The sequence below is a fragment of the Nicotiana attenuata genome, unplaced genomic scaffold (genome assembly GCF_001879085.1).
Source record: "Nicotiana attenuata strain UT unplaced genomic scaffold, NIATTr2, whole genome shotgun sequence".
Classification (NCBI taxonomy): Eukaryota; Viridiplantae; Streptophyta; class Magnoliopsida; order Solanales; family Solanaceae; genus Nicotiana; species Nicotiana attenuata.
The window spans coordinates 405,931-417,467 of record NW_017670593.1 but is presented as its reverse complement, the minus strand read 5'-3'; positions in this window follow the sequence as shown (position 1 = coordinate 417,467).

The window sequence follows — 11,537 nt, the reverse complement described above, 5'->3', positions numbered from 1 at the left end:
TTTCTCCCTATTATAGCGCTTTCTGCTCTTATCACCCCTTTCGTATCTGCAATTTCTTCCCATTTGCGCAACAAGAATGGTCAGTGATTCTTATAACACGGAGGGAGCTTCTGATTCGGTTCCATCGAGGGTGGACATGCCTCCTCACGATGAAGGAGAAACCATGGCTGCAGAAGATGAGAGTTTCCGTACTGTGGACGAAATAATTCCACGCTCAAAAAGGGCCATGTCTGACTTCTCAAAGCGACCTGAAGATTATCCCGAGCCTGCTATCTCTGAGATGGATGCAGCGGCTCTTGTTGAATTTAGGGCCAAATGGCGAATCCCGGACCATATCAACCTCATCCCGGCTGGTGACGACGTGGTACAAATTCATCGCCCAGGATATTGTGCATTCTACGCGTATTCATTCGTCGTTGGCTATTTGCTTCCTCTTCCTTCTTTGGCGGAGGACTTCTACCGCTAGTATGGCGTCCGCCCGGCCCAGTTCTCCTCGTACATCTATAAGTTTTTCTTTATGCTGATAAAGTACGCGGAGCTACCCAACCGCGGGATCACTCTCTATCATCTAATTTATCTCTTCGCCCCAAGCTTTCACAGGGGTACGATGATACACCTTCGCCATCGAGGGACCAAGGGACTGGTGGTGAAGATGGGCGATAAGACAAATCATCCTTTTTGGGTTAAATTCTTCTACATTAAGATAGAGCACGTGGTGTCGAACCCTAACGGATTTCCCGAGGAGTGGAACTTTGCTCGTAAGTATTTTCGCAAACTGGCTACTCGCTGTTGCTCTTTGGTGACTTAATCGTTATTCACCTTTTCTTTTTTTATATGCAGTTGAGAAATCTCCTCTTTTGTTGGTTGCCGATATCCGCGACTGGGTGAGCCAAATTTTACCTCACACGGTGGGGATCCGTGAGTGGTCACAGTTCAATAAGAAGTTTGGACGTAAGCCTTCTTCGACCGGTGAGTCATCTTGTTTCGATCTTAGTAGCCTCGACCTTCGCACCGTCTTCTTTTTTATACTTAGTCTTTCTTTGTTGATAGGTCGGAGGGCTCCGAGGAGGGCAATGGCTCCTACTCCCTCTTTTCGTCAGTCAATTGCCTCGACTGGGTCTCTACTCGCTGCGACTGCAGGCGAATCCGCTCCGATTGCTGTTCCTTTCCGGACCCCGGCCTCGCGTAGGCCTCGCCGTCATGCTGCTGCCCCAGCAGCGAAGATTCCAGCTTCTCTAGTATTGCGTTTAGTGGATGAGTCACGTAGGGCGAGGAGGAAGAGGCTCCGCTAAAAAGGCGGAGAATAGAGGTTGGCGATGGAGCGACAAAGAACGAAGGTCCAACAGAGGGTGATCCCGAGCCGACAACGGCCGAACCAGAGGGCGGCATGGCTTTGGACGGAGAGATTGTGCCCCCTTCAAATGTGGAGATTGCTTCCGTGGAAGGAGGGGGCGATCAGAGGCAGCTGCAATCATTTCGAGGAGTGATCCGTCATCGTCAGAGCGGGATGACGTTCCTTCCTCAACTGAGGAGAGGGGAAAGGAGTGGCCATATATGATTATGGATCCGGCTCCGACGTCCACCCCGAAGAAGAGAGGATATTCGACGAAGGGTTTACTCAGGTCGAGGTGAGAACGGATAGATCATCTCGTTCGATAGTCACCCTCTTGACTGCGACTTGTTGACTGACATGGAGAGCATGGTCCCTTCTTTGGTCCTTCTTTGCTCTGGCGCCGAGAACAGGACTCTACAATCACTTAGGGATGCTGATCTGTCGTTAGGCATGTATGGGATAGCTCTGAGGGTGAGTTTTCCTCCTTGTTGTTTTTGTACTTTGCATCCTTCCCCCTTTCTTTCTTTATTGACTCTTTTCGGCTCTTCCTTTTTTTAGACTCTCATTTTGGAGATCGAGAGCACCCGCCGAGAGGATAAGCGGAAGATTTTATTCAAGAAAATGGTTTTGAAGTACCGCAGGTATCGCAACAAGTATCATGAGATGCGTGTCCGGCTCAGTGTGGGCGGTAACCTCCTGTCCCTTAGAGATGAGTTGGGGCAGAAGGATGATGAGCTTGTGCGGGTCATCGCCAGATGCAGTGAGCTTGAGGGGGCGCTTAGAGCCAAGGAAGACAAACTCGAGGTGAGTAAAGGGGTCTGGTTGAGTGTGTCGACCTTCAAGTGCAAGTGGCGCCCCTGCCGGCCGAGCTTGAGCAATGCTCGATCAGAGCTGTCGGCTTAAGTGATGAGTTGATCGGGAAGGTGGAAGGGTTGGAGAGGACCGATGAGGCCAGGGTAGCGGCTTTGGCGAATGTGACGACATTAGAGGACTCCATCCGTGTCCTTAGATCTGAGCAGGCAAATGATGCGAAAACGGCCGTGCTCCGGGAGGCAAAACTTGATGAGTGAATTGGTGGGCTCGAGAGGGATGTTTCAAGCCTTAGTGATCAAATTGCTGCTATCGAGGCCGAGAAGGCTCGACTGTTGGCCCGACCGTCCTCCTCTCATACTTCTGCTTTCCCTGATGTTCCGCGACACTTATACAAGATGTGGATCCACGCCGAGGCTCAGCTAGACATATATAGGAATTTGATGATGGCGGGGAAGGTTCCTGAGGCTGATTTTGGATATGCTCGTGTTAAGGTGCGTGCGACCAGAGTCTGTTGTGGTTATGACCCAGCTACTCCGGAGACCGGCGATGGCGAGGAAGAGGAATTGGACGAGCTTGAGCAGGATGCCTGGTACGAGGACGAATATCCTCAATGCAATGGGGAAGATGGCACTGTTGGGCCGGGTGGTGAAGGTGACGGTGACGAAGGCGGGGACGATGTCGAGCAATGCTTTGAACTTAGTTTTTGTTTTCTCTTCTTCTTTTTTTGTGTGGGCATCTTTCTAGCCCTTTGTATGATACTTTTTTTAATGGAATGATCGTAACCATTTGTTTTATATTAATGGGTCTTTTATTTTTCTTCGAATGTTTTTCAAATAGTTGCTTTAGAAGGATTGCGTCCGTATGTGTTATCTCGAGCATGGTCGAGTATATACCTGATTGAATCTGGGTGAAGTTTTATGTCATCGTAATTAACTCAAACAAAGTTAGCTTGTAAATCGAGCTCAGGTCAGGTTGAGTATGAGCTAAATTCGAGCGAGGTCGAATGTTACTCGTAATCAATTCGAACGGGGTCGAATGTGAGTTAATTCGAACGAGGTCGAATGTTTAATTAATTCGAACAAGGTCGAATGTGAGTAACTCGAGTGAGGTCGAATGTCACTTTAATTAATTCGAACAAGGTCGAATGTGAGTTAAAATGTCACTTTAATTACTTCGAACAAGGTCGAATGTGAGTTAATTCGAACGAGGTATTTGAGTTAATTTGAACGAGGTCGAATGTTACTTTAATTAATTCGAACTAGGTCGAATGTTACTTTAATTAATTCGAACAAGGTCGAATGTGAGTTAATTCGAGCGAGGTCGAATGTTGACTCTTAGTTGGTTTGGACGAGGTCGAATGTGAGTGCATTGTTCGGTGCGGAGTTAAAACTTGGAGACAGGCGAGCATCGTGTGTTTGCATGCCTTGCTTACATATATATTGGAGAATTTTACATGTTTTTTGGGCTGGTATTCCAGTCCCAGTCTATGTAGTCCCTTTATTGTTCGGCCTAGAGAGGTAGTCGAGGGGTCGAGCGATGAACTTGCCAACATGTAACCTAATTCCACTCGAGTCTTAAACTTCGAGATGTCCGTCGCCTCATTTAAAACCTTCCCGAGAAAACCCAATTGGGACAAAACTCGGGTGAGGGAAAAAGAGTGCAGCTCAGAGAACATCATTCCTTAGTAGTTGAATTACTTGAGGTGGGCGATGTTCTAGTTGTTTGGTAAAAGCTTCCCCTCCATTGTTTCTATTTGGAATGACCCTTTGCTTGCTGCCACCGTGATTTTATATGGGCCATCCCAGTTGGTTCCTAGATTTCCTTCTCGCGGGTCCTTCCTCGCCTGTGTTTTGGCTTTGAGTACGTAGTCTCCTACTTTGAGCGATCTGACCTTGGCTTTATTGTTGTAGTATCGCTCTGCTTGTTGTTTCTGAGCGACCATCCTTACGTAAGCCACGTCTCTTTGCTCTTTGACCTCATCCAGGTCTTGCCTCTTGATTTTGTCGTTAGTCGGCCCGCTCTCGTGTGAGTATCTCTGACTTGGATCTCCGACCTTAACTAGTATTACTGCATCAGTCCCATAGACTAGTGAGTATGGTGTTTCTCCTATGCTTGTTTTCGGAGTTGTGCGGTATGCCCATAGTACTTCTGGCAGCAATTCCGGCCACAGTCCCTTGGCGTTCTCGAGCTTCTATTTCATGATGTTCAATATTGACTTGTTGGAGGACTCTGCCTGACCGTTTCGCACGGGATGATATGGAGTGGAGAGTATTCTTTTGATGTGCCATTTTTCAAAGAACCCGGCGATCTTTTTCCCAGTGAATTGGGGCTTGTTGTCATAACTGATTTCTTTGGGGATGCCGAAGCGGCATATGATATTCCTCTATATGAATGTGATCACTTCTTGCTCGCGTATTTGGGCGAATGCACCAGCTTCCACCCACTTTGAAAAATAGTCAGTTATAGCCAAAAGAAATCGTACATTACCTCGTCCTGCTGGGAGGGGGCTGATCAGGTCCAACCCTACACCACTATAGAGTGGCAAGAGCGGTCGATGCAGCTTTTACCCGAGAAGGTCGGGATCGAATCCACAGGGAGCTAGAATAAGTTTGGGATTGGGTTCCCCTCTAAACTAGCAATGCGCGATGTAATTGTTTACACTTTCAAACATGCTTTGATATTTTTACTATTCTAATTTTTATACTAATGATGCAGGAAATTTGACTAAGTATGATATTTTTTTGTAGGGTTTTCATAATTGGTAAAGAGGCACTAGGGAAGTGACTTACTCCTAGGTGAGTATCTAACGGGATCTAAAACTTAGGGCAATTTGTTATAGCTGGGATCGTGATATAGCCAATGCACGAAACTACTCACTCTATACCTCTCGGTAGTTTGAGTGACTTTGCCCTAATTGACTTTCTCAAGTCCAATTGGGTGTTCAAGTTTGTGCAAGCAAAGTTGGCTCAAGTCGGGTAGTACTATCTCTAGATTTAACCCTTTAATTGGGGATATCGATCTCTTGAATGAGATAGAATGCACCCCAATTCCTTGTTGGCCTGAATTTTCTAAACTGGGGCTCTCTTTCTTAAGAAGAGCCTAAATCAAAAATGCACAAATTAGTGTTTGCAACCACCAATTCAACATTAAAAGCACAAAACAGGCCAAATATCATTCACCTATAAACATCTAAGCCCTAAAATAAGAGACTCATTAAATACCCACACTAGAGTTGAGCCACAACCCTAGCTAATGGGTTTAGCTACTCATAATTGAAGATGAAATCATAGATTGAGATGAAGAATAACCCATAAAATGTAATTACAAGAAAAGATTCTAAGATTAATTGCTAAACAAGCTACAAAATTACTCAAAATAGGTAAAATATGGCGTTCACGTGCTCAACTATAGATAAGATGACCTAAAAATTTGAAAAAGTAGTATTTATACACAGCTAAATTTTTCAGACAAAAATGCCCCTGGCGGAGGTACCGGTGACAGCGAAAAATGGACCGCTGCAGCGGTGGGGCTACCGCGGCCGCGTAAAATCAACCGCGGACCGCGGTCTTCTAGTTTTAGCTTAAACTTTGGCTCTCTGAATCTCTTCTCCGCGGACCGCGGAAAAAGGACCGCTATCGCGGTAAAGGTACCGCGATCGCATAAAATCACCGCGGACCGCGGTAACTTGTAATCCCAGAAAATGCATCTCTCTGAACTTTGCCACCGCGGACCGCGATGTAGGTCTGCTGCGTCCGCGGTGGATTTTCCGCTATAGCGCTGCTTTGACTTGGTTCTGAACTTGTGCAGGTTTCACTCCTTTTTGAGTTGGTTATGACATCCTTGTCTCTTCTTGATCAAACACTGCAAACAAGCACAACAAGTTAGCTTTTGGGAATACTTGTACCCACTTTTAATGCACAACTCAAGCAAAAGGGAGCATAAAATAGACTAGAATCCCTAGTTATCAGGGGCGACGATGTCCGTCCCCCATTGATGAAAGGCCAAGGCGAGGTGCCGGAGTGGAGGTGCTCGCTTTCTTGATGGATCATAGAGGCGTATCTTTGGCATTGTTCGCATTTTTTCACGAAGTCGACAACTCTCTTTTTCATTGTGGGCTGGTAGTAGCCTGCTCGTATGAGGCATCTGACTAGGTCTCGGTTGCCGGTGTGAGCCCCGTAGTGACCCTCGTGGATTTCTTCTAGGACGCGTCGTGTTTGGTTTGGTCCCAAGCACTTTGCTAGAGGGACACCATACGTCCTTTTGTATAGGTTGTTATTGATGACGCTATACCTGGCTGCTTGCATTCGAAGTTTTTTGGCTTCTTTTTTGTCGTTTGAAGCACGCCGTCCTGCAGGTATGCGGCAATACGATTGCGCCAGTCCTAAGTTAGGTTAATAGTACGCACCACGATTTGATCGATCGACGAGTGGAGGAGAGTAACCACGTTTCCTTCTCCGGTTATGCTTTTCGTGGCCGCCGCCCGCGAGACCGCCCGCTTCGATGTTCTGTGCTCGGGGTATTTGATCGAGCTGGCATTCATCGAACTCGGGTAACAATTTGCGGATTTTGGCTTGGTATTTCTGTAGCCTTTGTTCCTTGATTTGGAAAGTACCTGTTGTTGATACCCAATTTTTCCCTATATATTCTAAATATCTATAAGTTCCTTCAAAATAGCATATACATGCATATATAAGCATGCACAAGATTTTTTATAATTTTTCCCATAATTTTAAGGATTTAAATTGATTTATTTCCTTCCCTTTTATTCATAAAATCCCCAATAATTATTTCCTAAATTATTGTTATGATGATTTATTCATTTAATTTATATACTTATGCCAAAATATGGTTAATATATTTTTTATGCATTTTTATAATCGCATTTGGTATTTTTAAACTAAATTGCATATAATTACAATGTTAGCCATTTAATGGATAATTACATTTTTATATGCATAAAATTGGTCCATAAATTTTTAAAATGATAAATATATATTTTAAATCATTTTGGTAAACAAATCTATTTTTTAAAAATTGTTTATTATGTATTATAAATTAATATAAAAAAAATTGGCTATTTAAATTATAGCCAGATTTGGCTTTCAATTGTAGCCTAAATTGAACCCAATCCCAGCCCAATTTCCTACCAAATTATCCGACCCGGACCCTATATACACTTACCCAAACCCGGAATCCATCTACCCGATCAAATCCTGGGTATTGATCTCCTAGATCAACGGTCCATACGATCCCTTTCCTTTTTTAATTCAAACGACCCCTAACCCTAGTCATTTCCTTACAGCCCGCCGCCCTCAGATGCTCTCATCTCCTCTCTTCTCTCAACCTAACCCTAAACCCTTTTCAACTGCCTCCCTTCTCCGATGAGCACCCTTAGACCCCAAGCCTCCAATGGTTCCTCCATTGCCTGGCTCATCCTCTCTGAGGCCTTCAAGGGCCCTGGGCCACGCCGACTTGTATCTAGGGTTGCTGTTTTGGCTGTTCATGGATTCTCCAATGTGATTTTGAGCCAAATCACACTATATTTGTTACGATCTTTGAGGTTCTATACAGGTTCTTCCGTTTCTATTTGGGTTTCCTTTGGAACCTTAACTTTCGTTTATATTTCTGAGATCTGTGCTATTTTTTTTAACAATTCGAGTTTGTTCTCCCTATGTTTTACATTGTTCTCAAACCTTTTTTTAAAGTTGTTTTACTTTCTTTTAAAATTAGGGTTTTTTCGAAACTTCTTATACACTCTGTTTAAATCGATTCTTCATGTTTTAATCTCTATCCTTTGCATATCTCGACTGATTCTGTATTTCTACTCCTTTTTCAAACTCGTCTATGCTGAAAACCCTAGTTCTTGATCTTAACCCTGGGTTCTGAGTCTGTATTTGATGATTTGTTTGTTTAATCTATATGCTTGCTTGTTTCTCATGAATCCCTGTGTTTTCTGTGATTTTACCCTACTATGCTCATTAGGGTTTCTAATTTTTTTTGCTTCTTCCGCCTATGCTATGTTTATTCTGTTAAACTCCTCTAATCAGTACTATGTTCCATGCGAATCCCGGATTTTGCGTGATTTTTACCCTACTGTGCTATTAGTGTTTCAGATTTTTGCCTCTTCTTGCCTATTGTTTGTTTATTCCATTTGTTCATAGAAATTTATGGTAATTCCCCCCCCCCCCTAAATCAGTACTGTTGTCCATCGGAATCCTTGATTCTCTGTGATTGATATCCTTCTAATCTCTTGTAATATTCTCTACTGATTTTCAACCTCTAAGTTATTTTCCTTGCCTTATTTTATGGTCGACTATGTTGTCAACCGATTCTTATGTTATTTCCTTAATTGGGATATTATGTACTTAGCCTTAATTACATGTTCTATACTTGCACTATGCTGAATCTATTTCCTTGTGTGTCATATTCCAGTCTTATATGATCTCTTTCCTTATTTGTCTTTACCATTTGAAATTAACTCCCTTAATTAAGGGAGTACTTCTACTAATTTTATACTAATTGATACCTAGTTCCATAATTACTGCTTGACTTTGATTCCTACCTTATTATTCTACCTAGTTTCAAACTATATTTATGCTGTCTCATTAACACACATGGACACGGACACTTGTTTCAAAACTATCTCTCATACTTAAAAAAATATCTGCTCTCTCTCTTGTGCTACTCGCTACTGCTCTAAGTTAGCCGGCTGCAAGCCAAGGCTAACCATTTGTGCTATCTTGTTCTTTCATTCTACTCACTATCCTCTTTACTGGTATGTCCTAATTTCAATTAAAAGTTTCAACATCAATATGATTCTTTTATTGTTTCAGTTCATCTTGTTTCTAGTTTGTTTCTATTTGTGGTTTTGTTGTGAAACTTGTAGTTGAGGGTTACATTATTAGCATGTTATCATGTCTTCCCCTCCCTTGAGATCAATATATTTCCCCTTCTGTTTGTTTCTGAGCATGTCTACACCAATCATCTCTTACTTGTTATGTGTTTACCACCATGAATCCCCAAATCCCTATCACCCCTCTATGTGGTTATTTCTTCATGTCTGGTTTTGTGACTATGTCAGGGTCAGCTGTTTCTGAGCATGTCTAAACCAGTCCTAGATCTTTGCTGGGTTATGTATTTGCAGTCAAGTGTTCTATGTATCCCAAACCCCTTGACCCCTGTGTGTGACTACTGAGTTTACTTGGTTCTGTGAATTGTCTATGTATAAACCTATCCTAAGATGTTTGGGACTTCTGTTCATTTCTTCAATCTCTTTTCAAACAGTCTCCATTGCTTTACTAAATTACTTTCAAACAGACTTTTGTTTTAATGCAGTTTTTACTAAAACCTTTCAACTTGTGTCAATCACTTTCAGTATACTCTTAGTCAATAAGTTCTGCCCCCTCTAGTATGTGTACTGCCTTGGGATCCTCTTGAGAACCCTCTGAACTCTGGCATACTGAGGCTGGCCTTTCCACACTGCACTTGTTCAATTCTTGGTTACTAAGTCTAGGTGTAAGCACTGCCTGGGATCCTTGAGATCCTTAGGGAACTTTGATGCACCTAGACTCTGCATTGTCTATGGACTTGAGGCAATTATAGGCTTTGGGAAATCTGGGCCTAATCGGAGGCTCCCAATAGAATAGTTTCTTGATTTTTTTTTTACTTATGTAATTCATTCATTTATCTGTAATAACTTGTAAACAGATATTGGGGTATTTAGTGAAAAAGGGTGGGTAGATACATGTTTTATGGGTAATACGGGTAGAAGTCATGTTCATAGGACTATCTGATTGCTTTATCTAGTAGAAATCATGCTCATAGGGCTTTACATTTTGTCACCTCACCATGCTAGAAACTATGCCTATAGGTTCCAAATAATCTTGCCTTCAATGTCTTAAAATCAGATTAATTAATAGATGTCATGCCTATGGGATTTAATCCAGATTCTGTTATGATGAAGGTTATGTATGTTTTCAATGTCTTAAAATCAGATTAGCTAATAGATGCCATGCCTATAGGAATTAATCCAAATTATGTTGTGGCAAGTGTTTATGTCTGCATATCTTAAAATCGGATTAACGAAGTTAGAAATCATGCCTATAGGGAACCACATTCGAAATTCTGCTTGTCAATATAAACTAGTCTAGTAATTCAACTTAGTCCACGCTTAGTTCACTTCTGAATTGTTTAATTAAGTAGTCTATATTTCCTATAACAAGTTCTTTATAACTGCCTCAATTTAACAGTAGAACAGCATGCCTATAGGTATTAAAAAAGTCCGTTTCAAAACCTGCTTTGTTTCTATATAAATATAGTCACCAGTACTCCGCGTATAGGCAAGCCTTTAGGGCGTTTTCAAAACTGCATTTCTGAAAACTGTTTCTATTGCTTAATGTTTTCTGATCCTAACAGGCTTTAAAAAATCCAGCGGCAACTGCTAGGGTTATAACTCCTGAGTTTCTAAAAAAAATAAGTTATTTGTTTCTGCATATTCACTTAGATATCCTTCCTTAGGACATTGTCTAATAAAAGACCTTAACTGTGCTTGAGTCGTGCTGTTTATGTGTTTGTTTGAGGAGGAAACTCTGAGCCTCTAATTGCCCCTTTTATGTACTGAAAGTCCTAAGTGTTTTGATTGTCGCCTTAGAATTTTCACCTTTTTAAAAACTTAGGGGTACGTCTAGAATCACCTATAGGTAGAGGTCCTAACTCCCTCCAGGACCATTAGGAAGGGACGGGTAGCATCACGCAATAGAAATCATTGACCAAACACTCGCTTTGCATGACCGATAAGGGGATGGGAAGGGTAGATATGGGATATGATGACTACGCGATAATGTTACGTGTAGCCCCTCATTGAGGAGTGTTTACCGGACATTGTGTAGGGTGATCCTATAGGATAACCAACCTAGGACCCCTCCTTTACCAAAAATCCCTTTTTAAACCTTTGTTTTACAATTTGTCTAAATCTTATTACTTGAGTTATCTAACGTGCTTTACTTGCAACCTATTTGATTCAACTGTTTACTTGTAATGGACTAATTTGTGAATATAAGTTTGGCCGGGACCCACAGTTGTGGACCAAGAGGGGTGCCTGACACCTTCCCCTCGAGGTTACTTCGAGCCCTTACCCTAATCTCTGGTAATGCAAACCGATCTGAGTTAATCACTCTAGGTGCCCCTAACGCACCATAATCCGTTAGGTAGCGACTCTCCAAAATACCCAATTCCCAAAAGAAATGAGTTATTACTCCCATGAATGTCGAAACCCGGACTTCCCCGTCAAAAGAGGGAAAAAAGGGGGCGCGACAGCATGGCGACTCTGCTAGGGATACCTTAGGCTCTTACCATAACAAACTTGTCTTTCACAAATTAGTCCAAGCATGCT